We start from the raw sequence: 27,259 nt of genomic DNA on the forward strand, positions 1-27,259 counted from the left end.
ATGTGTTAGATGTGTATGGTCCCAAGGCAGTGGACCAGAGAGGTGGGCAACCTGAATCTACAAATATACTTACATTCTGTGTATAGTAGGGTAGTGCAGCTGTTTTTTCCCTAACTGCCTATTTTGCTGTTTATGTATACATAAGGATAACCTTGTTAACTCCAAAGGTGAACCCCTCACCTCCAGTGATACTGGACATCTAAGTGAGAGACCCACTCAAACTGATCTCCTTAAGTATGAATATTTTCAACCAATTAACTCTTCCACCATTGTTGAAACGTTAGGTAATGTGTGGCCTTCAGAACTTCCTAATGACCCTGCGCCCATGAAACTGTTTACATTTATTGAATGTATTAGTTTTATATTCTCCCCAATTGACTCTTCCCATGTCTAGTAGTAGTAGCCTACTGCAATTTATTGTTCTAAGAATATGGAATCAGACTAAAGGTAAGAAAACAAACTTAGGCACTAATGATATCAGTAATTATAGACCGGTTTCCTTTTGACTATTCTTTGACAAAGTGCTGGAAAAACAATATACCTTTAGCTAAGGAATTTCACAGAAAAAAAACAATTTACTGAATCTATACCAGGCTGGGTTTTGACCAGGTAAAAGTACACAATTGTTTACGGTGTCCGCGCTTGATGATCTGTGGAGAGCAGCTGACAATAGGGACATCAGTGTATTGATATTACTCGACCTCTCTGTCACTTTTGATACCATAGACCATTCTATCATGATATCCAGACTCAGAACAAAGAGGCATTAGCGGAGTTGCATTAAAATGGTTCTAATCTTTTCTTGAAGATGGAGCACAGACTGTGGTTTCTCCACTATACCAAGCAAGCCCAAACATTCTTACGTGTGGTGTACTGCATGGATCTATTCTCTCACCCTTTATATTCCAAATCTACTGGCCCCTGCTCGCTCAGGCTCTTACTTGCTACATATACGCAGAAGATACACAGATTGTGTTCAGCCTGAGGAAAGTATCTTCACAGTTTTATTCGCCTAATCAACTTCTATCAAACAAACTCTGATTTACCTGCCGATGGTTAGCTATAAACAATCGAAAATTAAACCCATCCAAAACACAACTTTCTGTAGCCTTCAATTATCCATAAGGTATTAATTTCCTTGATTGACCACAAGGGTGAGGACCCTGTACTCTACCAGCAAAACCAGTGTGCAACCTAGGCTTTATAATTGACAAAGAACTGTCTCTGAAAAGCCAAGGTCACTCATACCTGCTTTTGGTAGTTAGAACTGTTAAGAACAATTTTGCAATTTACTGAGAACATATCTATATTAAATGATTTAATGAAATTCAGACTGGACTACAGTATTGCAATCTATTTAGCTACCCATAAATCCTAATTCCAGTTAATCTGAACGTAGCAGCACATTTGATTTCTAAAGTGCTGAGAAAAACTTACATCTACCCCACCCTGAAAAATGTACATTGTTTGCCAACGTAACAAAGAATTTATTTCAAAGCAGATGTTTAATATGTTATCTTAATCTTTATACCACACTGTCACACCTAAGGGTATCCTGGTGCTTTTTGGGTGAGTGAAGGCTACCTTCTAGGAGGCTTACTCGAAGAAACAGGTCTTCAGCATCTTGAGAAATTCAAGAAGAGATGACGAATTCAAGAAGAGATAAGGAGGCTCTGATGTGGTGTGGTAGGTTGTTCCATGCTTTAGAAGCGATGTATGAGAAGGTTCAACCTCTTAACTTTTTTGTGTATGCGTGGAATGTGTGCTATTGAGAGTTTGGCAGAGCAGAGGTGCCTGGAGGATTGGTGGACATGTACACGCCTGCTCAGGTACACTGGGTGTGTCTTGTGTGATGCTTTTTATATGTGTGTGAGAAGCTTGTACTGAGCACAGGATTTGGGGATGTTGGGAAATGTTTGGGGGAAATGTTGGGAGTATGATGCTTTGGCCGATTTGTAAAGTAGTCACCATTTTCAGTAGAAAAGAGGCATGATTCCAAAGTACCACTTTGTCCTGATAAAAGCTGATGTATGGAGGTGTAACTGAAAGAGTTTGAAACTCAGTGGACCACCTGGCTAATGTTATGGCCACTGGGAATACTGTCTTGAGGATCAGTAGCCACAGAGTACAGCTATGCAGGGGTTGGAATGGGGAACATATTAGGAAGGCTAGAACCAGATTGCGGTCCCTTTGGAGCGTGATAAAAGGGGTAGGAGGGAACAAATGTTGCAAGCCCACGAGGAAATGTGTCATAACAGGTGATTGAACAGTGAAAGTTGATCTGCTAGCCAGAAAAAGCAGGGATGGCAGAAAGATAACCTGTGTTGGTGACCAAGGCAAGGCCTGCCGGGGTAACAACAGCACAGACAAAAGCACATCTTACAATGAGGCAGAAAGTGGATCAACGCCACAGGAGGAACACCAAAACACAAATGTGTCCCAATGGCAGGCATATACAGTTTTTGTTGATTGACGCCTGGCTGCCAGAATGACATCACAGATCTTGGGAGGAATTTAAAAAACATTCAACTGCTATGGCTCAATCTCCACGAATGAAGGTGGAGCATGGGCAGGTTTGGGTGCAGAACCCTGCCCTGTTGCTGCGACAGAAGATCCTCCCAAAAGGTAGCCTGATCGGAGGACAGATGTTCATACTCGGGAATTCATGATACTAAACTCTCATTGTCCAGTCCGGAGCCACTAAGCGGTTGGTCCTGATCTTCTCGAGAACCCATGGCAGGAGCAGCATCATGCAGCACCAAGGTGTCTGTTCGATGGTTGGAAGGAGATGTGACTGTTTGGGTAGGTAGGTAGGGCATGAGTTGAGTAGTGCCTTGAATGTGTTTATGAGGAGTTTGAAATGAGTGTGTTTGTGTATCGGGAGCAAGTGAAGCTCCCCGAGGTGCACTGTGATGCGAGTTCTGTGTGGGAGATTAGGGATGAGTGGCTGCCGAGTTCTGGATGGTTTGTAGTCTTCTAGTGAGTCGCTAGGTGATCCTAGCATAGAGAGTGCTCCCTTAGTCCAATTCGCTGGTGACAGGGCTTGAGTAACTGTTTTTACAGTGTTGCTTTGACGCTGTTGACTCATGCAGTCATGTCCAGATTCCTGCAATGATTATTTCGAGGTTCCCTGCGCCGGTTTTGCGTGTAGCTCCGAGTTCAGCCGGCCTCCTGTTGAAGTCCTATGGAGAGGTATTCTTGCAGAAGATCACTACTTCTGTCTTGTCGGTGTTGAGCTTGAGATAGTTGGCTTTCATCTAGTTAGCGACTTCGGACATGCAGGCAGTGAACTTGTTTGTAGAGTTGGGGTCTTGTCCGAGAGGGAGAGTTTGAGCTGCGTGTCATCTGTGAAGGAGAGGATGTTGATGTTGTGTGCATGGATGACGCTGGCCAGAGGCATAATGTATGCATTGAAGAGGGTGGGGCTGAGAGATGAACCCTGAGGCACTCCGTAGATGAGTTTGCGAGACTCCAAGGAATAAGATGCTAAGCGTACAGCTTGTGTTTTATCCATTAAGAAGGAGCAGATCCAGCAGAGAGTGGGTTATTGTATGCACTCCATTGCCATCTCAGTGAACTACATTCTTCTGGCCGTCAGAACTTTCTATCTTAGGAGGTTTAGCAAAAACAACAACTTATGCAGCAAATTCCGATTTGTCTGAAGTGGGAGCAATCATCCTCCAGAAAATAGTGTTTTAAACTGGTATCTTTGACAAGCACCTAACTTAAAGCATAAACAGTGTATAAAGGGGAAAGTCCCACTAGGGACAGAAATGCAAAGTAGTGAAAATTGATTAAGGTTACATTTAGAGATAGGATGTGTTTTAGGGTTCACAGTCAGTTTTACGGTGAATGTTTAGGGTGTAGGTTTAACATGTAAGACTTGGATACAGAGATAAAGTTTGGGGTTAGGTGTTAGGGTTAGAGTTAGTCAATTAGATACTTTTTCTATGCTTTACATTAGGTGGAAAGCTATAGAACAGTCTAGGAAAGTAAATATCTGCATTCCTTACAAGTACAAGTGTAGTTCCACCATATTCAGTACCTATGTGACCACCCACAGGGCTGGTATTATACCATAAAGGAAGTATCCTGAACTAACAATGAATGCCTTTCACACCAAATCATTGGCAGTTTATATGACAGAACCTGAATTTAAATAGATGTATCCTGGTGTGTCAGGAAACTATCAATTCTTCTTTTTGCAGCCCCACTTGTGTAATTGAATACACTCTGAAATTTTCCTCTCTCATATATTTGTTAGTACCCTCAGATGTAAAAGTCACTTGAGCCTGGCTCCTTTTTAGAAAAGAGAAAGTGTTTGCATTAAACCCCATATATTATTTTACACCAGCATCTCTTCTTTGGTCACTTTCTGGCATTTGCAAACCCTTTAACTAGTTGTTTCTTTATCTATCCATCGAGTCTTGCAGCACATAAAATTGGACCGATGGAAAATGTTGTAATTAGAAGCTGTACCCTTTCTTTACATTTTGTGCATACCTCAAGTTCCCGGACAGGTTTTTCCATTCCAAGGGAAAAAAAGTCACCAACTTGTTTCCCCTCCAGAGTAGTGGGGAAAGGGAATTAATAAAGTGGTTTGATTTGCTCCTACGACGCAACTTTGGCCAACGCCGGGGATGCTTTCATTTGCTTTAGCAGCCCTGTGCCACTATTGGAGCTACTTGACTAAAAATTGAACCAGCTCCGATGGAAGGATTTTAGAAGCCCAGGTAAAAATATATTTTGTAGTCTTTGTGCTCCCTTTCTTAGAACAAAAAATGAAAATTTTGAGGTAACCGACTGCAACAGCCCGTCCACAATATTCCCCTTGCAGTTATTTATGGTGGTAATGGGCCTTAATATACCACAAGTCCTGAATTGACTTCTACAAACCTCGGGTCTTACTTAGAGTGGAGGCATGAATATTGTACATCTGTATACAATATTCTAAGGAAAACAAACAAATCCAAATAAGTCTATGTTTTTCTATACTCCTCGATTCTTTCAAGAGAAGGGGTCACATTATTGGTAAGGTGGGCATTTTTTTGCAAGAATCTAGGTATTTCATTTCAACATCTACCAATTATTTAAAGCAGTCACAGGCATAAGATAAGCTGCTCTTTCCACAAGCTGCCACATGCAGTATTTATATCTGGCTATATTAACCAGCAAAACGCCAGTGATCATCAAGAAAAAGGAGGAAATAATTTTTCATAGAATCTATTTCTTCAGCTCTCGATTGGACAGCAAAATAGAAAACAGTGTGAGCCACCTTGTTGCAAAGGCAAAATGAATATCTAAAGACTGATACTGGTCAGGAAGAGTAGAAGGGCAGATTACTTACCTTCGGTAAGACCTTATATGGAAGAGACATGATCCAGCCACAAACTCCTTACCTTTGAACTTCCAGGTGTCAGGCTGGATCCGGAAGATTTTTTATAGCAGTACCCCTGCGTGCCGATAGGTGGTGTCAGCCAGGTTCGTCGTCTTCATGACGTCCGCTTCATCTTCAAAGGTGCCAACCAAGCGCACTGACGTCAATACTTTTCACAATTTTCCACACCAGACCAGCAGAGCCATGAAGTGAGTGACTACGGTGTGTCAAAAAAAACTAGGGCCCTGAGGGAAACAGACCTGACACTAAAACTAATCTGTAGTGTGGGGAGGATGGGAAGGTCAGTAAGGAATCTGCGACTAGATCATGTTTCTACCAGATAAGGCATTACAGAAAGTAAGTAACTTGTCCATCTGATAGAGACATCTAGCTGCAGATCCCCAGAGGAGAGATTGTGGAAAAGTTTCAAATCAAAAAGTCCTGCAGGACTGAACAGCTAAAAGGCCTTCCTGCACACCTGGTTGTCCAGGCAGTAATGTTGGCGAACATGTACATGGATGCCCACTTGGCCGCCTGGCAGATGTCGTGAACCGGAACACCACGCTTGAGAGCCGTGGTAGCTGCCTTCGTCCTGGTAGAATGGGCCCTGAGGTCTTCAGGAAGCTATTTCTTTGCCAAGGTGTAGGAGGTTGGCTTAGGATACAGTGCACACTTATTTAAGTGAAGCACCTTGCACTAATCCAGACAACCCTTATAGTAATTTTAGTGGTCTTAGACAACCATAGAAAGCTAAGTGGTAGCTGTGAAGATCAGCCTTCAGGCTTAGTCCAGAAGGAGTGTTAAGTAGCTTTATTTTACCAGATCTAATCGTATAGAGTAGGTTAAACGAAAAAGGACTACACAGTGTAGTTACAAAAATATGTCTATTTATTACACACTCACTAACACATTAGTATATCTCCAACCCAGAGATATCGACACAAATACACACAATACTTAAACTGTAAACAGGTAAGTAAGCACAAATACACAGTGGTCTGAGACCAAACCATATTTTAAAGAAGTGGAATGCAAACTACGACCGAAGACAGGACTTGGACCAGAAGACTCAGAAGAGCTGGGGACACCAGGAACCACCCATGGTAAGTACCCTGGAACCCCAAGGAGGCTGTGTGCAGAGTGGAAACACAGGTGCATACTCAATACAAGTCAACGGGAAAGTTACAGTTGCAGTTTTAAAGAAGGACCCTTCCCATTGGACCTTGAAGAAACCATGTGGAAGACAGAAAGATGGAGAGTCACCCCACTCGTGGATACCCCAGGAACCAGGATACCTACACAAGGGAAGCTGGGTGCATAGGTGTGAAGTGACGCCGAAACCACCGTAGACCACAATAGAGGACTTCAGGAAAAATGCTGCTGGCGAAGAAGGTGAAAAGGTCCGGTGGAATCCACGAGTGGAATCTTGAAGAGAAGCACCAGCAAGCAGAGGGGACAGAGTCTATGTCACTCGGAGTGACCAGGAGTCACGGAACAGCAATGACCAAAAATAACGGATGATGCAGGAGTGATGATGGTGACTTTCCTGCTGCAGCTGTGAGGACCAGGTAACACTTGGGAAGATCAGGAGCAGTTTGTAGGAAGGTGGAATCTGACTGCATAGTTACCCCTACTTTTCTCCTGGTGTTTTGCTGGTTTTCGACTTAGTTTGACTGGGATCCTGCTAATCAGGACCCCAGACTATCTGCTTTCTCCCTAAATTGGTTGTTCATGTACTTTAGGTACACTCCAGTTTGGATTATGGGGTACCCTTATCAGTCCCTAGTATATGGTATACTATGTACCCAGGGAATAGGTACCCCAGAGGCCTCTCAGGGGCTGCAGCATGTATTATGCCACCCCTGGGAGACCATTCAAAATGACACATCAGGTCTGCTACAGCAGCCTGTGTAAGGTGGTGCATGCACCCCTTACTTAGATATAGGTTCACTCTATCTATCCTATATCACTGCACATATAAACCTATCAGTCACCCCTATGGCAGGCCTTATCAATCCTGAAGGCAGGGTGCTGGTTTTATGTGAGAGGGTGCACCTGCATGAGCAGAGCCCCTCTGCAGCCTTCGGAACCTCTATTTCGGGGTTGTTTGTGATGCAGCCAACCATATATATTCTTGAGTGCATTATAACCTCGCGGTAAATGCTAACTTTAAAACGGCTGCATGGAAACATGTTGTGTTTGGTGTCAAACACCTTGGAATCATACCTCCACACCAGTACCTGGTGTGGAGGTATGATTCCACCCTACTACAGGGAGAAATATGACAGCACCGGTACACCCGGTACCAGCTTCACAGACACTGGCATCACAAAATGGATGCTGCCAGCCACAGACACGAGTCTGCCCTCCTGCTGCTGGACAAAACTCCAGCAGGGGAAGGCTAGACAATAGGTTTCCTGTCACAGGGAGGTGTGACCACCTCCCAGACAGACTTTAGTGTATTGGGGCTGGGTGGGTGCACTCAGAGTGCTTTGATGTCTGCACTGGGGGCACATTTGGTGTCCCTGTGCATAGTCCAGCTCAAACCGGTTGCAGGAGCCATTTGCTCCTACTCTAAAGCGAAACTGGACAAAGGACATGGGTGTAGCCACCCCTCTGTCCAGACCCTCCCATAGGTGGGTCCCCAGAGTTTGTCCCACCTCTTCCTTGGGTATAAAGTAGGCACCCCTGGCTACAGGACTTAAGATTTACCTGGACAAAACTCTGCTACAGAAACCAAGTACTTCGACTATCTACACTACGCTGGATGACTGAAGAATCTCCCTTGGAGTAAAGGAGTTACTCCCCTGCAAGGCAGGCACCTGAAACACATCTGACCGGTTTGCATCTACGCAGCTCCTGAAGGACTCCGAAGATTTTTACATCACAGGAGGTGGGTTCCCGTGGTCTCTGAGGTTGATCGGTGCTCTCAGCAATTCTGAGATCCGCAACCCTCGTGGGCAACGTGCAACCCGAACCCCTGGGCACCGTATACATTTGCAGCAGCATATGCTTTTTGGCGACCCCTGAGGCTGTGCTTTGGGCTACTTGTAGTCCAGACCCCGAGCAGTATTTCCACCGAAGATTTCCAGCCTATACTCCACTAGGTGTTCCGTGGGCTGGTATTTTGCGATTCAGCTCGAGGTCCCTTCGCGATCCCTGGTCCGTCGAACTGTGGGTCCCTGAGAAGGGAACTTTGACTTTAAGTGGGCTTTCCTGGTTGCTACAGACGTGCCCTGACTCTCCATCACTTGGGAAGTCCCCAGGACCTTGCTGGTCCTCACTGAAGCATATTTTCTCTGACCCCGTAGGTTGCAGTTGCCAAGGCTTGTTGGTGTTCAATCCAGACACTGACCCCCCAGCACTCGACATCCTTCGTGGGACAGCTAGCCCGCAGACTTTGGTAGTCGTCGATGTCTCCAGGTCCCCGTGGCTGCAGAGTCAAGCTTCACCTCATCTCACCTGAAAAACTCGACATTGGTGGGCATTCGTCTATCGTGCCCCTGGTCACTGTAAAGTGACCCAGACTCTGTCCCCTCTGCTTTCAGGTTCTTCTTCGCTCCGATCCAGGCTTGGATCACACTGGACACTTCTCATTTTCCCGGCAGCAGCACTTCTTCGCATCACGCCATTGTAATCAACGAGCATTTCCGACACCACTTGACCCCTATGCACCCGGCTCTCCTGGAATAGGTAACACGGGTACCTCGGTACTCCCTAAGAGTGCTGGCCTTAGAACCTTCTATGTTCTAAAGAGTTTGCTTGAAGTCCTCTCCAAAGTGTCCTTAATCTTTAAAATTCCAACTGCGACTTTCCCATAGGATTGTACAGAGCTCGCGGCTGTGTTCTCACACTGCACACGACCCCGTGGGTCCCCTGTGTCACTACCGTGGGGGGTTCCTTGGGGTCCCAGCGATTCTACGTGCTCTAGGAACCGTGTCTAGTCAAGTCGTGGTTGTTATACCACTTTCTTAGTATATGGTTTGGTCTCCCCCTGGAGTCCACTGTGTATTGTGCTATTTACTGTCGTTCTATTGCTTTAATATTGTCTACCTTGTTCTTGTTCTGTAATCTCATAAAGAGGTTAGTAGAGAGTGTTTAGTAATAAATACATATATTTTATATATACCTTGTGTGGTTCTCCTTTCATTTGGTCATTCAGGAGTTTATAATCTGGTAAACCAAGCTGCTATACATTCATTCAAGACTTATCCTGAAGGCTGCTCTCCATAGCTACCACTAGGATAGCTTTCAATAAAGGTTGTCTTTAACCTAATCACCATTAAGGGTCATTTGGACTGGTGCATGGTGCCCACTATAACTAGTGGACAGCATATACCAGGCCAACTTCTCACACTGTTCACGAGCTGTCCCACGTCGGAAGTTGAGAATCAGGGGGTCGCTGTCCTGCGGGAGCACCAACAAGCCTTGGCAGCAACAACAGACATGGTAAACGATAAAGGAACAACGTTGGAAACAGCAAGGTCCAAGGGACTCACCAATTGCAGGAGTCAGTGCAGGTCCGAGCAAGCAGGGGAGCCCACAAGAGCCAAAGAAAATCCTCAAAAGGACCACAGGCCGAAGGCACAGGAGTCGCAAGAGGACCTTGAGCAGCTCACCAAAGTTTCAGGCCCACGGTGTAGAGGATGCGGTGAGGACGAAGATCTTGGCTGGAAGAGATTCTGGACGCTGGAGCTTCCTGTAGCCTGAAGATCTCTGGACTACAGAGCCAACAAGCCTTGGCAATGGCAAGTTGATTTGGTGCATAGGTGCTCTATTCCAGCAGTTCCGACGAGGGATACTGGCCTCAAATTTGCTCAGAGTTCAGGTCAGGCCTGAAGGGAGTTGCAGAACCACCCCCTGTGTTGATGAGCCTTTCAAAGTCCGTGGGATGCAGGGGAGTGACTCCTTCTTCGCTATTCTTGATGCCCACAGGCCTGGAGAGGAACCTGAAAGAAGCACAGGCACAGACGGCGAAGAAGACTTGCAGAACAGCGAGATCAGGAGAAGCAGGAGTCTTCCTTGGTGCAGTCTCGGTTCCAGGCGAAGTCCAGGTGCCCAGACGGTCGAAGTTGTAGTGGTTTCGGATTTGAATCTTGTCCTACGACAAATCTCAAGAGCCACCCACAGGTAAGCCCTTAAGTACCCTAGGGAAAGGGTTGAAATGGTTCAAAGGTCCTTCCCAGAGGATGGGATGGACAGTGGGGAGGATACTCCCATGTCCTTTGTCCAGTTTCGTGCCAGAGCGGGAGCCAAGGGCTCCCTGAACTGGCTCAAACTGGAGTATGAAAGGAGAGCACCAAAGGCGCCCTTCAAAGCAGTATAGTGGTGCTGGGAAGCGGCCCCAACCGAGCCCAAAACACTAAGTCCTGTCTGGGAGGTGGTCACACTTCACTGTGACAGGAACACTAGCTTGCTGGCAGACCATGTACCCGGAGTACTGGGGGCCTCCCGGAGCAGCCCCCCAGTGCATGGACTCATACCTCCAACACCGGTAGCAGTGTTGGGGTATGATTCCAACATGTTTGATACAAAATATGCCCAGGTTCGGCACAATATATATATTGTTAGCCATCATGTAATGATGTATGGTCACTATATGTACAAAAATGGCAGACTGCACTTACAAAGCTTGGAGAATCGACTCCGGGGTTTGTAGAGGAGTCCTTCTCATGCAGGTCACTCTCAGACTTCTAACCTAGAACCCTGCCTTCAGGATTGAAAGGCCTGCCGTAAATGGTGCTAGCACCAGCTGACACACGCTGCTAAGGCAGGCCTGTAGTCACAGTTTGAGTGGTCTCTCATGGGTGTCATAATACATGCTGCAGCCCATGGGAGACCCCTGGTTTACCTATGCCCTGGGTACTTCAGTACCATATGTACAAGTAACTTACCTTTGGTAACGTAATATCTGGTAGAGACACAGTCTAGCCCAGATTCCTTATCTTATTAATTCTTCCCAGGCGTCGTACTGAATCCGGACATTTTTCAGAAATACCTATGCGCGCCGGGGGCGGCCCCGTACAGCTCTGTCATTATGTTGTCTCTGGATGTAATGTCAGTGGTGCCATATATGTCCCTTCCGTGGCGCAGACGTCAATTTCCTCTGTGAAACCATCCGCGCCAGAACGCGAAGCCACTATAGAAACTGGTTGTGAAAACAGGATGCCAAAAAGATTAAAAAATCCTTGAAACATTAATAAAGAAGAAACATCAAATGGTATATAAATACATGACATGGACTTTAAATAAAACCGCAAAAAAATCAACACAGCACTAAGCGAAACCCTGCACCCTGGTGAATAACCAGCATGCAAGGGAATTACAAATCTTATACTCTACAGACCATTCATCAATAGAAATGAATGGCATGGTAATACCAAAACAAAACCAATAACAACAATACCAAGCGGTTTGTTATATCAAGCCATTAGGTGACATATTGACAGTTCTAATACAAAGTATGATACTACACAAAGACTTTAAAAGAAAGAACCAAATGAATCAACACTGCTCACTGGTGTTTAAACCTCTGTAAAAGAGAAAACCTCCCCCACTCTACTGATCACTCACCATTGGAAGTGGATGGTATGGTAACATCTAAACAAAACCTATTTGGCCAGACCAAGTGGTTTTGTTGAGTCCCAACCTTAGTTGAGACAGTGATTACCGGTATATAAAACCAGTACTGAAAAAGGGTATAACCCTTACCTCATAGGTCGTTCGCAGATTGGCGAGGATGGGCAGGGCATGAAAGAATCTGCGACTAGACTGTGTCTCTACTAGATATTAGGTTACCGAAGGTAAGTAACTTGTACATCTGATAGAGACATCTAGCCGCAGATTCCTTAACTTGTGAATTAAATACCCTAGCTAAAACCCCCTAGAGGAGGGTCTGCAAATTAAATCGACAAAAGTTCTCAAAGAGAATCAGTAGGTCACAACTAGCAACCGACCACAAACACGTAGGAATAGCATAACAAGAGCTTGACTCTTAAATAAATTTTGCCGCAAAGATGTATATATGTCACCAGAGAATCCGAATGGCCCGACAACTCACGAAATTTCGCTAGCCAATGTCTACTGCTGGATCACAAGGATCTACAAAACTTGCCACCGTATGTCCCCTTCAATGCCATGGTCCGACTGTCTGAACATGATTTCGAGCTGTGGGCACACTCGAGGCACCAAGACAAATGAGAAAGAGAAGCAACCATATCTCACATTAAAAACTAATACTGTTCTCTTTTCTCATCTTTTTTAAATAGCAAAGACCAAATATGTGTAACGAACAAGTTACTTACCTATGGTAACGATGTATCTGTAAGAGACATATGTAGTTATTGATTCCTTACCTTAGAATTACCCCAAGGCGTCAGACTGGATCTGGAGTCATTTTTTCATAGCAGTACCCCTGTGCTTCGATAGGTGGCGTCAGTTGATTCCGTGTACGTCATCGGCATCACCTAGATGACGTTGCAGTGTCAACTTAGATGCCGCCCCTGCGCGCTGACTTCAGTTCTGACACGACTTTCCACGTCACCAGCGCAGAGCCATGCAAGACACTGACTACTGGTGCACATAATTAGGGCCCTAGAAGGGAGTCCCTATCCCTAGAAGTCAGTTCACAGAACGGGAAGGATGGATGGCGCAGTAAGGAATCTTCAGATGCACCAACTGTAAATCATGTGACCTTATCAGTATGGGTGAGACACTTACACACAATGGATTCAAAATTCAAGCAACGCAAATGTGGAACTGTAAGACACAAAACGTGATATACTTGATTCTCTGCCCGTGCCAATTAGGCTACGTAGGAGAAACTTCAAGGGCAATACAAACCAGAATATCAGAACACCGTTCAGCCATAAAAACTAAAAAATTAGCTGCCCCCTAGTAAAACACTTTTTAGAATTTCAACACAAGCCAGAAGATATCCGTTGGCGCATTTTAGAGAAAATTAACATACGCGACGATACACATGGAACAGAAATTCGCAAGAAACGTGAAGTTTTCTGGATTTTTTCCCTAAATACATTAAAAAATGGCCTTAACAGTGAACTGCCATGGGAAAACGCAATCACTTAATTAAATGTTAACTCTTCTACACCTTGACAGAACATGCACCTATATATAAAAAATCTAGGTTTGCGGTTTGAACTGTATCAGTATCCACAATCCCGAGATGCCTCCTCACTAGTCACAGAAAAATAAGATAAGGTATATAACTATAAGAACTTAGAACATAGTAGCATGAAACTTAAACATCATTTCTTTTCCAGATTTATTTTTTCTTTTCATATTCTTGCCATTGTTTATCCATATTTAGATTTTAAATCAAGTAATATATAACCATACGATACCCACTAGAACATAGATCAAGTTCCATATGACGTGGCAATCATGACCAATAAAGTTATAATTGAAAGTTGGGCTGCTGTCACCTAAAAAGTGCAGTTTCACGCTATACATAGATATTATTTTGACACGTGAGCCTGAGCATCCAATAAAAAACCTCCGTAAAAATAATGCCAGAGACCTCGTGATCAGTGTCACTTACTAATGAGGTTCATTATACGCCACAGAAGCAGCAACACGCGGATTACCTGCATGGTCTCTCAATAAACCGACTGTAACAAGAACCTATACGTCACTAGTAAATATTAAATGAAAAAGAGACAAATCATATGTTGGAACTTTTCTTCACATAGAAATGTGGTTGTTGTTAAGATCTGTAAACATTACCAGCACGTGAGCCAATTTAGCCAATAAAAAATCGTCATGTGATTTATACCTCCTTTGTGGGATTAGCGTTATACGCAACCCGACATCTCTATGAGCACTTGAGAAGCGTCTCACGCTTTACGTCCCTCGAATGCGCCAATCAGTATGTATCTGAAACACACGGAGGGGAAAAAAATACTTTCACTTTGGGAATAGCGTTACACGCCATTCAACACCGATAAGATCAACGTGAGAAGCGTCTCACGCTCTACGTCCTTTTGAATGAGCCAACCATTATACACCTGAAAGATATTGAAATAATATATAAACGCGAAACTTTGAGACGGCATTTGCTTTTTACCCGCCATCCAAAGACACACCAGTCTACCGATCGAGGAGTGCTCCTGTCGATATAACAAGCGTCTAAACACGAAGGTAAGCGCCACATAATTCTATTGTGGCACATATAGCTCCAGTTAACAGATATATCGTTGTCTTAAACTAAATGCCAATAACAAGCTTTGAAACCTATAACAATTAGTACCCAACAGAGAGTGAATTAATATATATGATATACTTGTCACCAGCAAAATAGATAGCTCCCTTGCTACTTAATCTGCACCAACAGTTTCAGAAGAAATGTACAAATACATGGTCCCTTTTTATACAAAATTCGCTATATACCCTGTTCTATTTTACTGAATCCCTCATCATTTCTCATTCTTAGGTTAAATCATACCCACTGTGTTTACGCTATTTGTATACCAAACATCTTCAATTCAACCAAGAAACTGGCATCCTAAAAAAAGAACCCGCTATTGAACAGAGGTAATGCCTGTTTTCCATTCAAAAAGAATTGAACATAGCCAATTCATCTAGATGTACTATTAGAGTACAGATTTAAGTAATACGTCTTTTAATCTCTATTTCCAGATTTAAACATCATTTCCAGTTAACACCCATGCAATATGTATAGAAGAAAAGTTATCCACTCCTCCACTGACTGAGTATTATCAAATGAGCACCTAAGTATCAAGGTATAAACCAGAACTAGTTAAATTATACCTTAGAGAAAAACAATTCACTATAGAGATATAACCATGTATTCTGCATTGTTAGGTATTCGCTTATCCGAAACAACTTTTAACTTCCTGGAACTCCAGCATCTATCATTTTGGAGCACAGGTAGACATATAATTGAAGAATATACCTAAGGCTGATATCGAGCTTTAAAGAAAGACCTAGAACCTATCGCTTCTCTTTCTATTCCTTATCTATTCCCTTCCCACAACTCTAAAAAAACTAAAAGAATAAGTAAACGACTCCTTATTAAATGGTTATACACACTTATGTATGAGTTATGTACTTTCTCCTCTATATCCTCTGTTCCCACTTTATCTATTTAGCAATATGCTGATTTGAATTAATAGAGTGTTATAATGAAGGCATACCTTATATTAACTTAAAAATAAGTCCTAGTCAGACCCTCGATATGTCAATGTTAGAAAATAACAAATGTGTGAAACATATACAAAAAAGTAGTTATGAAATGTTGTTTAGAATTTTTTTCTCTTTTTTAAATTACAGGAATTGTGGCTTTTTTCCTGACGAAGGCGTTAATTACGCCGAAACGCGCGTCGAAAAGTATACAATTGTGCCACAACTTTGTTTACTTCTCACTTCTGTGTAGATCACAAATTATTTATTTTTAATCACTGTAATGATTTTAATACCTGTTTATGCATAATAAAATGTTTTTATTGATGAATGTACAAATTAATTATAATTAAAAAACAACAATAATCTCCATACTTGTTTCATTGTATTGAGTTGTTCTGACTAGTGGATATAGAATTAGTTTGTATTATTATTCATTTGAATTGCCTAGGTTGTGTATTTTCAAATATGCAGTAAGGAATCTATAACTACATATGTCTCTTACAGATACATTGTTACCAAAGGTAACTTGTTCATCTGGAAGAGACCTTAGGTATAGGTTCCTTACCTTAGAATAGATATCCCAGCAATACCAACTCCAGCGGTGGATCTGCGAACTAAGTTCACAGTAGAAAGCCCTGGAGAACAGAATGGCAAAAGAAGCCATCTCTCCGGACCTGGGTGTCCAGGCAGTAATGTCTAGTGAACATGTGCAGGGATGCCCATGTGGCTGCCTGGCAGATGTCAACCAGCGGAGCTCCACATCGCAAAGCAGTAGTGGTTGCCGTCGCCCTGATGGAGGGTGCGCCCAGTTCTACTGGAGACTCCTTTTTCGCCGAAGAATAGCAGATCTTGATGCATTGGACAACCCATCAAGAGATGGTACTTTGTGCACAGTTCGACCTTTCTTGTCGCCCACATAACCCACGAAGAGTTGACCATCCACCCGGAATACTTTAGTGCGGTCAAGGCAGAAGGACAGCGCACGTTTTGGGTCCAGACAGTGGAGTCTCTCCTCTTTGGAAGGGTGCGGAGGTGGGAAGAAGGTGGGCAATGTGATGGTCTGACCTATGTGGGAATAGGTAACCACTTTGGGCTGAAAAGAAGGCCTAGAGCGAAAGACCACTTGGTCCGGATAAACAGTAAGAAAGGGAGGCTTGGAAGACAGAGCCTAAAGCTCAGTCAACCTGCAAGTAGAGGTGATGGCAAGCGGGAAAGCAGTCTTTAAAGAAAGAAGACGAAGAGGACAATTATGTAATGGCTCAAACGGAGCACACATAAGATAAGTGAGGACAAGATTCATGTCCCACTTGGGCATTACAAAAGGAGAAGGAGGAAAGAGATGAGTAATGCCCTTCAGAAATCAGTTAACAATAGGGGACTTGAAAAGAGAAGGCTGATTAAAAATGCGAAGAAAGGACGAAATGACTGGAAGGTAGCCGTTAAGAGTGCCCAGAGCAGAGCCCTGCTGGGACAAAGAAAGAATGAAGACGAGAACCTCTGAAAGAGGGGCAGAAAGGGGATCCACGGCCTTTGCTGTGCACCATGCCACAAATTCGTTCCAGCTACATACCGCTTTAGTCGAGGGACCCCTGGCTGACAAGATGACATTACAAACTTCGGGAGGAAGGTCGAAAGCTATCAACTGTCACCACTCACTTTCCACGCAAGGAGGTGGAGACTGGACAGGTTTGGGTGGAGGACTGTCCCCTGCTGTTAGGACAGTAGATTCTCCCGAAGAGGCAGTCTGATCAGAGGATCGATAGCCATGCTCCAGATTTCGGGGAACCAGACTCTTCGCGCCCAGTCCGGAGCCACAAGAATGACTTGGGCACGGTTGCGCTTGATCTTCTTCAGCACTCTGGGCAGAAGTGGTACAGGCGGAAAGGCGTACAGGAGGCCCCAACTTCACTCGCGTTGAAAAGCATTGCCGAGTGAGAGCCGCCTAGGCAACTTCAACGCGCAGAACTACTGACATTGCACATTCTCTTCGGTGGCGAATAGATTTAACCAAGGCTACCCCCACTGCTGAAAGAGACCTTGCACAACCTCCGAGTGAAGACGCCATTCGTGATCCATCATGCACCGGCGGCTGAGTTTGTCTGCCCTGGCATTCAGGGAACCTGCCAGGTGTTGAACCACCAGAGATATACAATGATGTTCCAGCCATGCTCAAAGGTGAAGAGCGTCTTCACATAGGGTCCACAATCACACACGCCCTGTTTGTTGCACTACCACATGGCGGTGGTGTTGTCCGTGAAGACCTGCACTACTCTTCCTTTGACAAAAGGAAGGAATGCCTTCAGTGCAAGACGAATCACCCGGAGCTCCAGAAGGTCGATGTGGAGCCCAGACTCCGCCAGAGACCAGAGGCGTCTGATCTCCGCCTCTCCCATTGTCATCCCAGGAGTGACGCATCCGTCACTACTGTGAACTCTGGTTGGAGAAGGGAGAGGGATCTGCCGTTGACCCAATCCTGGTTCGTGAGTCACCACTGCAACTGACTTGCAGTTTCCTACGACATCGGAAAGATTCCCCTGGTGCTGCGTCCACTGGAACTTCAGGTCCCACTGCAGAGCCCGCATATGCCATCTGGCATGATCCACCAGCAGGATACAGTAGGCCATGAGGCCCAGCAGTCTCAGAGTCATTCTCACCGAAATCCGGGATAGAGGCTGAAACATCAGTATCATAGACCAAATTTTCCGGACTCGTTGCTCGGGAGGATAGACCCGAAACTGAGCTGTGTCCAGAACGGCTCAGATAAAAAGGAACTTCTGAGAGGGAATGGGGTGCGACTTCGGCACATTGACTGTGAACTCCAGCGAATGCAGGAGGTCCACCGTAGTCTGGAGGTGGGAGACGACAGCGTGAGGCGAGCTCGCCTTCAACAGCCAGTCACCGAGATAGGGGAAGACTGGAACCCCTGATATGCGCAGATGACCTGCGACCTCCACCATCACTCTTGTGAACACCCGAGGGGCGCTGGTAAGGCCAAAGGGAGCACAGTAAACTGAAAATGCTCGTGGCCTACTGTGAACCCAGGCAAGACAGGGATGTGAAAGTAAGCGTCCTGCAAGTCCAACGCTACCAACCAGTCTCCAGGGTCGAGGGCAGACAAGACATAAGCCAAGGTTAACATATTGAACTTCTCCTTCCGTATAAAGCGGTTGACGTCCCTGAGGTCTAAGATAGGATGCAGCCCTTTGTCCTTCTTGGGTACCAAGAAGTAGCGGGAGTAGCAACCACGATCCACTTCTGACACAGGGACGCGTTCGATAGCTCCCTTGGCCAAGAGAGCTGTAACTTCCTGGTGGAGAAGGAACAAATGATCCTCCGACATGCAATGGAGTGTTGGTGGCATGTAGGGAGGGGTAGTCTCGAAGGGGAAGGATTGGCCCCTTCGGACCATCTGCAAAACCCACCTGTCCGACGTGATGTTGTGCCAGTAGGGGAGGTGCTGGCAGATCCTGCCGCCCACTGGCAACTGGTGGCCCTGCAAGGTCGGACTAGGAAGGTTTGGAGGCTGCTGCAGGGGGGGGGGTTTTGGTGGACTGGCCCGCCCGCTGGGCACCAGATCCACGACGCTGGGTCCCACGTCCCCGGCCACGCAGAGGCTGTGTAGCTAGCACGGCCCTGTGACTCTGGGTGGAACGTGGTGGGCACCCCTTTCTTAGCCACGAAGAGGGCGAAAGGCAGACTGTATGGTGCAAGAAGTTGCCGCGAGGCTCAAGGATCTGGCCATAGCCCTTGAGTCCTTGAACGCTCTAGCACGTTGTCCGCCATGTCACAAAACAGACGACGGCCATCAAAGAGCGTGTCCAAAAGGGTAGGTTGGACATCCCCAGAGAAGCCAGACGTTCTCAGCAAGGCATAGCACCTCAGGGCTACATACGTAGAAACCGTTCTACCCAGCGAGTCGGCGTTATCCAGCCCACACCAGATGGTGAACTTTGCTGCATCTCAACCCTCAGCAACAGCACGGGTGAGCACGGCTCAGGCCTCCTCCTGGCACTGCGGCAGCACTTGCGCAACTGTATCCTACACCATGTGTGTGTAACGGCCCAAGAGACATGCGGTGTTCACCGACCGCAGTCCTAAGCTGGCAGAAGAAAACATCTTCTTCCCAAGATGGTCCAGCTTCTTGGATTCTCTATCTGCGCCCTTAGAGGATGAGACTTGGACCACCAAGCTCTCTGGGGTAGGGTGTTGGGAGAAAAAAAGTGGGTCGCCCGGGGCCGGGCGGTGACGTCGGGCAATTATCCTGTCCATAGGAGCCCCTGTGCTGGGCTTGGACCTAGTGCCAAGAATGATGTCAGTGAGGGCCTCATTAAAAGGCAGCAGGGTCTCTGAAGAGGCTGCTGCCAGCTGAAGCACCTCAGGCAGGAGGTTAGTCCTGACAGCCACCGTAGGATGCTCGAGGCCCAAGGCATCAGTCGCCCTACGCAACACCACAGCGTAGGAGGCTCCCATACATAGCCATGGTAGGGGAAGAAAGCATACCAAGGACTGGGGAGGTATCCAGAACACTGGCATCACCTAACTCCTCACACCAGTCCGGCTCCTCAAGTTGGTCTGCTATAGGGTCAATAGACCCCCCCAGTCCTCCTCACCCTCCTCTGGCTGCCACTCAGGGCAGTAGGAAATGCCAGCGATTAACAGGGGTACAAAAGTACCCTTCGGTGCCGGTACGGACGTCCGTCAACATCGGTTCGGCACCGTGTCCATGTCAGGGGTGAGGCTGGGGTTGACGCCAGTTTAGAGCACAACCGGCGTTGGGGCGTCGCCACTGGAATCGGCGCCGGGGAAGGTACCGTATGGTCGACCTGCACCGTTCCAGATCCAGGTCCTGCCGGCATCGAAGGCCCAGGGCCCCCAGCCGAATCGGTGGGACCTGAAGGCGCGCCTAAGGAGTCAGGCTGCCCAAAGATGCTGAGCAGCGCTTCGTAAAATTGATGAAGCTGGGTAGGAGATGCTCTGGGAAAGGGAGGGAAGCGTGGAGCCTTCCTAGCGAGCTCCAAGGAAGGAGCCAGAGAGCGACGACGCTCCGGGTCCCGTGTCGTGTAGTGTCGGCCGACGGACGGGGAGAAGGCAAAGAGCGACAATGCTTCTTCGCCTTCTTCTTGTGCTTCGACTTACCTGAGGAGTGCGAAGACTTCGATAACGAGTGGTGATGGCTCTGCGACCGGTCCACCGACCTTCCTCTCGAGTGGCGCGGAGCAGACTGCCGGGCCTCCAAAGGCTTTCGAGGCCACTCCCGCAAAAACTTCTGGTTCAGGACCCGGCAGTCGAAGCATGACTTTGGGTCGGGGTCATGCTCCAGGCACCAAAGGCAAACTAGGTGCGGATCAGTAACCAACATCAACTTGTAATAGGAGTCACAGGGCTTGAAGCCGGGCTGACGGCTGCACAGCCCACAAGACTCAAAAGATGTCGACAAAATGTCGAAAAAAGTTAGTCAAAAAGTGACTATAGGGCAAGCGCTCTCTGGATATGTGCTGACTGGCGCGGAAAAAGAAAGAACTGACGTGAGCGTGCAGGGGTGGCATCTAGGTAGACACCGCGATGTCATCCCGGTGACCATGACGCCAGACGGGGAGTCAGCCGACGCCGGACGCGGAGGTGACCAACGCCACCTACTGACGCGCATGGGTATTGCTACGAAAAATATTCTCCAGATCCAGTCTGACGCCTGGGGGTAATTCTAAGGTAAGGGATCTATAACTACGGTCTCTTTCAAATACATATGCACACAGCCATGTATACGCTGTATACCGAATAGCTAAATAGAACTGAAAAATCTGTCCGAAAGCGCTTTCAATATTATTGAAAAAGAAATCGCACCTATTAGTACAGCAAAACATTAAAATGCGCTGGTAGATGGCGTCAGTCGACTCTGCGTGACGTCCTTGGCGTTGTGTTCGTCTATATAACCGCCACTCCAGGGCACTGACGTCAGTACTTTTCACGACTTTCCACGCCAGAATCGCGGATCCATGAAGTGATTGACCATGGTGTGTTAAAAAAGTGCACAGCTAGGGCCCTGCATGGGAACATCCCCAACACTTAAAGCTAATTCCGTAGTGCGAAGAGGATGGGTGGGACGGTAAGGAATGTGTGGCTAGATCATGTCTCTACCAGAATAGGCGTTACCGAAGGTAAGTAACTTGTCCATGTGATAGAGACATCTAACCGCAGATTCCTTATCTTTGAATAGATACACAAGCAATACCATCTCTGAAGGAGGGACTGCAGAATGGTCCAGACCAGAAAATCCTGTAAAACAGAGCGACTAAAGAGGCCCTCTTTGCGAAGTGGGAGTCCAGACAATAGTGTCTGGCGAACGTATGCAGAGATGTCCACGTGGCAGCTTGGCATATATCAGAGACGGGAACACCACGCTGGAGAGCCGTGGTGGCTGCTTTTGCCCTGGTAGAATGGGCCCTAAGCCCTTCAGGAGGCTCCTTCTTTGCTAAGGCATAATGAATTTTTATGCAGAGGATAACCCATCTGGATATAGTCCTCTTTTGGACAGCATGGCCTCTCCTTGCGCCCACATACCCTATAAAAAGTTGGTCATCCACCCGGAACTCCTTTGTTTGATCAAGATAGAACAACAATGCTCTTTTTTGGTCCAGACAGTGAAGACGGTCCACTTCCTTAGAAGGGGGAGCATAGAAGGGGGGCAGGGTAACTGACTGTCCCAGATGGAAGGGTGTTACCACCTTCGGAAGAAAAGATGCCCTAGTCTGGAGTACTACCTTATCCGGAAAGGTCGTTAGGAAAGTAGACTTTGATAGAAAGCACCTGTAGTTCACGGACTCTCCTGGAAGAGGTTATCGCCACCAAAAAAGCTGTCTTGATGGTGAGCAACCGCAGGGGGCATTTATGCAACAGCTTAAAACGGTGCACACATCAAGAAGGTGAGCACCAAATTAAGTTCCCACTGTGGGATGACAAAAGGAGAAACAAATGGGTTAACCCATTAAAAAAATCCTTGCACAATTGGAGATTTGAACAAAGATGGCTGATCAGGCAGCCGAAGAAAAGAAGAAAGGGCTGAAAGGTAGCACTTCAAGGTACCCAGAGCTTGAGCCCTGCAAGTCAAAGAAAGTATGAAGAGGAGGACTTCTGATAAGGGATCAGATAGAGGCAGGAGTATACAGGTTTGGTAGAGGGACGGCTGGCTGCCATGATAACCTCACAGACTTCAGGAGGAAGGTCAAATGCTATTAACTGTCGCCGCTCAATCTCCACGCAAGGAGGCGGAGAGTGGGCAGGTTTGAAAGGAGGACCCTCCCTTGCTGCTGCAACCAAAGATCCTCTTGAAGGGTCAGCCTGGCCAGAGGATCGATGCTCATGTCCAGAAGCTCGGGATACCACACTCTCTGTGCCCAGTCCGGAGTCGCAAGAAAGACGTGCCCGGTCGCTGCTGATCTTCTTGAGCACTCTGGGCAGAAGCGGTATGGGCGAAAAGGCGTATAGGAGGCCGGAGCTCCACTCGCAACGCTTAGCGTCACCGAGACAGTGCTGCCATGGAAATTCCAATGTGCAAAACAGCTGACATTGTGCATTCTCTTCGGAGGCGAACAGATCTAACCAAGGCTCTCCCCACTGCTGAAAGAGACCTTGTGCCACCTCCAGATGGAGACTTCATTCGTGATCCGCAAGGCACCTTCGGCTGAGCTCGTCCACCCTGGCGTTCAGAGAACCGGCCAGGTGTTGAACCACCAGGGAAATGCCCTGATGTTCCAGCCAAGTCCTGTTTGTTGTCTGTGAACACTTGAACAAGCCTTCCCTTTACAGATGGCAAAAAGGTTTTCAGTGCCATTCGGATCGCCCAAAGCTCTAGCAGGTTGATATGGAGCTGGGCTTCTGTCGGAGACAAGAGTCCTCTGATCTCCACCTCCCCCAGATGGCCACCCCAGACCTGAAGAGACGCGTCCATCATTACTGTGAGATCTTGGGTGGGGAAGGGAGAGGGATCTGCCGTTGAACCACTCACGGTCCGTCAGCCACCACTGCAGATCTTTTGCAGTTCCCTCTGAAATAGGGACCAGGTCAGCGAGATTTCCTACATGCTGTGTGTAGGAGAGTAGGGTCTGCTTTCTATGTTCACCCCCACTTTTTGCTTTTGCTTTACTGGTTTTCGACTTAGATGTGGCTGTGGGCCTGCTAATCAGACCCACAGCCCTGCTGTTCTCTCTCTAAATTAATACTATGTACTTTAGGTGCATAACCCATTTGGATAGGATCACCTTATTGGCCCCTGTACAGTGTACCTTAGGTACCCAGGGCATAGGTGTATCCTAGGCCTACCAGGGGCTGCAGCATGTATTATGCCACCCCTGGCCTGACCTTCCATTATGACACAACTGGCTGATCACTCAGCTGGGGCAAGGTCGTGTAACCACCCTTTGCTTAGGTGTAGTATTCCTATACCTATCTTATATATAGACACATGTGTACCTTTCAGGCACTCCTATGGCAGGCCTTAACAATCCTGGAGGCAGAGTGCTTGGTAACATGTGAGATGGTGCTCTAGCATGAGCTGAGCCTGTCTGCAGCTTTCGGAACCATGTCCTTATAGCTGTTCTATGATATAGCCTACCATATACTCTTAAAGTGCCTTATAATCTTAAATGGGTATGGTAAATATGGTTTGGCTGTATCAAAACATGTCGTGTAAGGTGTCTAACACTTTGGAATAATACCCCCATCCCATTTCTGGGGATGAGGATATTATCCCTCCCTTCTAGAGGGAGAAGACATGTTGAAACCTACTTACCCGGTTAAAGTTAACCAGAGCCCCAGCATCACAAAATGGATGCTGCTGCCACGACACAAGTCTGACCTCCTGCTGCTGGGAGTGATCCCGGCACGGGAGGCTTGGACAATAGGTTTCCTGCCTTGGGAGGTGCAAGCACCACCCCAGACAGGCCTTAGTGTATTGGGGCAGGGAGGGATGAATGAAACGAGACACTGCCTGGGGCACACAAGGTGTCCCATGCATAGTCCAGTTCAAACCGGTGCTGGGGCACACCAGCCCCAGTCCTGGCGCGAAACTGGACAAAGGGAAGGGGGTGTAACCACCCCCCTCCCAGGTCCCACCCATAAGGCGTGACCTAGCAGGCAACCGAGCCCCCCAGATTAGTATAAGAGTGGTAGCTGGGCCCCAGGAGATTAGATTATCCTGAACCAGCAACTTGAACAGAAACTCTGGACCTTCGACATTCGACGAAAGAAGAAGACTGAATAATCTCCCTTGTGGCTAAGGAGTGGCTACCCTGTGCAAACAGGCACCATCAAGAGACTTACCCTTTGCTTTGCTGAAGTTCTACGAGGGACCGACTGCAGAGCCCGACCAGAGCCTTGACTTCCAGACTTCTCCGACCCTGATCCACATCCACAGCCGAGCTGAGATCCGTGGAGGCGACGAGAGACGTGGGACCGGCTACCTGGGAAAAGTGGCGAGTATCTTCCAGCGCAGCTTCTGAGGTACCCTCGAAGTTGTGCACCGGGGATTGAGAAGCCCCAACCCCAAGCACCATCTGCACCGAAGATCAGCCCCCCACACTCCACGAGTCCTGCGTGGGGCCCTTCTGCATTTTCCTGCTTGCCGCGTCTGTCCAGTTGCTTGCCCGTTGGCTAGCGGCCTTTGCGACGACACACCTTTGAATCTTCACTGCTGGTTTGGCCCCTCCAGACTGGCTCCCGCTCCTCTGCAAAAGAGAAGCACCCCAGACCTTCCTGGTCTGCACCAGAAGCAAGTCCTCCATTCTTCCTGGGTTCCGCTTGCCAAGGCTTGGTGAGTCCTAGTTCGACTTCGACGCCGCCGACAGCAAGAGCCTCCGTGGGACAGCTCGCCTCCTGGTCCTGGTCGTCCTCGACGTCTCCTGGTACCCGTGGCTGCTGCGACAAGCTTCACCTCTTCACCTGCAATCTTCACGACATCGCCTGGTTCCACGTGGTCACTGGCTAGTGACCTTGACTCTGTCACTTCTGCTTGCAGGTACCCTTCCTTCTTGATCCCGGCCTTGGGATCCACCGGACACTCTGCACTGACTGCCTGTCAGCAACTTTCCTTCAGGCATCCATAGAAGTCCACGACGAAACCCGACGCAAGTTCACACCTATGCACCCGCAGCCCGTGGGCTAGGTAACTTGGGTACTTCGGTGCTCACAAGGGTAGTGACTATCCTAGGGTCTAGTTTCCGAGTCTCGACTTTCTAGCTACTCCAGAAGTGTCCTAAAACTGCTTATTTCAGAACTGTACTATTTCTATCGATTATACGCATTACGCGTGAGTGTTTCCACTCTGCACCTGAATCCCGTGGGCCTCCCGCTTCCTAACTGTTGGTAGTGTAGTGTAGCCCCAGCGATTCCCTAGGCCTATTCTATTTCCGTGACAGTGGTCCGTATACCACTTCTTTAGTATATGGTTTGCGTGGCCCCTAGGGCCTAACTGTATTACTTACCTGTGTGACTTAATGTATGCTTGAATAAGACTGTGTTGTACTTACCTCCGATCTCATAAAGAGTGCTGAGGGTTTGACTAGAATAAATACACTTTATTTTATATATATATCTGTTGTGGTGTCCTTTCATTTGGTATTCAAGGGATTATATATGGTATCACAGCTGGCTTCACATGCCATTCAGAGTTTAGCCTAAGACTGCTCTTGTCCATGCTACCACTAGGATAGCTGGTCTATAAGGTTGACTTTACAACCAATCACCATAAGGGTTGTTTGGACTGATATAAGGTGTACACTAGAACTAGTGACATCATACATCAGGCCAACTTCTCACACTGTGCCCATTGGAACTTCAAGTCCCACTGCAGAGCCCGCATGTGCCACCATGCATGGGTTACTAGCAGGATATAGGAGGCCATGAGGCCCAACAGCCTCAGTCAGTCTCACTGGAACCCAGGATAGAGGCTGAAACATCAGTATAATAGCCTGAATATCCTGGACTCGCCATTTGGGAGAATAGGCCCAGAACTGCACCGTGTCCAGAACCGCCCCAATGAAAAGAAGCAACTGCGAGTGAGTCAGGTGGGACTTTGGCACATTGATAGTGAACCTCAGCGAATGCAGGAGGTTCGCCATCGTCTGGAGGTGGGAGACAACTGTCTGGGACGAGCCTGCCTTCAACAACCGGTCATCGAGATAGGGAAAGACTGGGACCCCAGATCTCCGCAGATAAGCTGCGACCACAGCCATCACTTCTGTGAACACCCGAGGGGCACTGGTGAGGCCGAAGGGAAGCACCGTGAACCGCAGGTAGCGACGATAGGCAGACAGGATGGTGACATGAAAGTAGATATCCAGCAAGTCCAGAGCTACCATCCAGTCTCCTGGGTCCAGGACAGACAGGACGTGAGCAAGGTTGAGCATTTTGAATTTCTCCTTTTTGATGCAGAAATTGAGGGTTTGTGCTCTAGGATAGGACGAAGGCCTCTGTCCTTCTTAGGGACCAGGAAGTAGCCGGAGTAGCAACCACTGCCTACAAGAGAACATTGACTTTCTCACAGAGCAAGGCAAGGTGATCCTCCGTCAGTCGATCGCATGTTGGAGACATAAAGAGAGGGATAGTCTCGAAGGGGGGGGGGCGAGGGGGGAGTAGCCCTGCCGGACTATTTGCAGCACCCATCTATACGACGTGATGGTTTGCCAGTGATGGCGTATTCTGCCACCAACTAACCGAGAATGTTCC

General features: G+C 47.2%; 1 protein-coding gene across 1 annotated transcript in view; it reads right to left on the reverse strand.

Moving 5' to 3' along the window:
- PMFBP1 (polyamine modulated factor 1 binding protein 1) overlaps positions 1 to 27,259 on the reverse strand; it is a 2,019,859-nt gene that overhangs the window by 1,066,389 nt on the left and 926,211 nt on the right. The window lies entirely within an intron of this gene.

Source organism: Triturus cristatus, chromosome 12, assembly GCF_964204655.1.
Source record: "Triturus cristatus chromosome 12, aTriCri1.1, whole genome shotgun sequence".
NCBI lineage: Eukaryota > Metazoa > Chordata > Amphibia > Caudata > Salamandridae > Triturus > Triturus cristatus.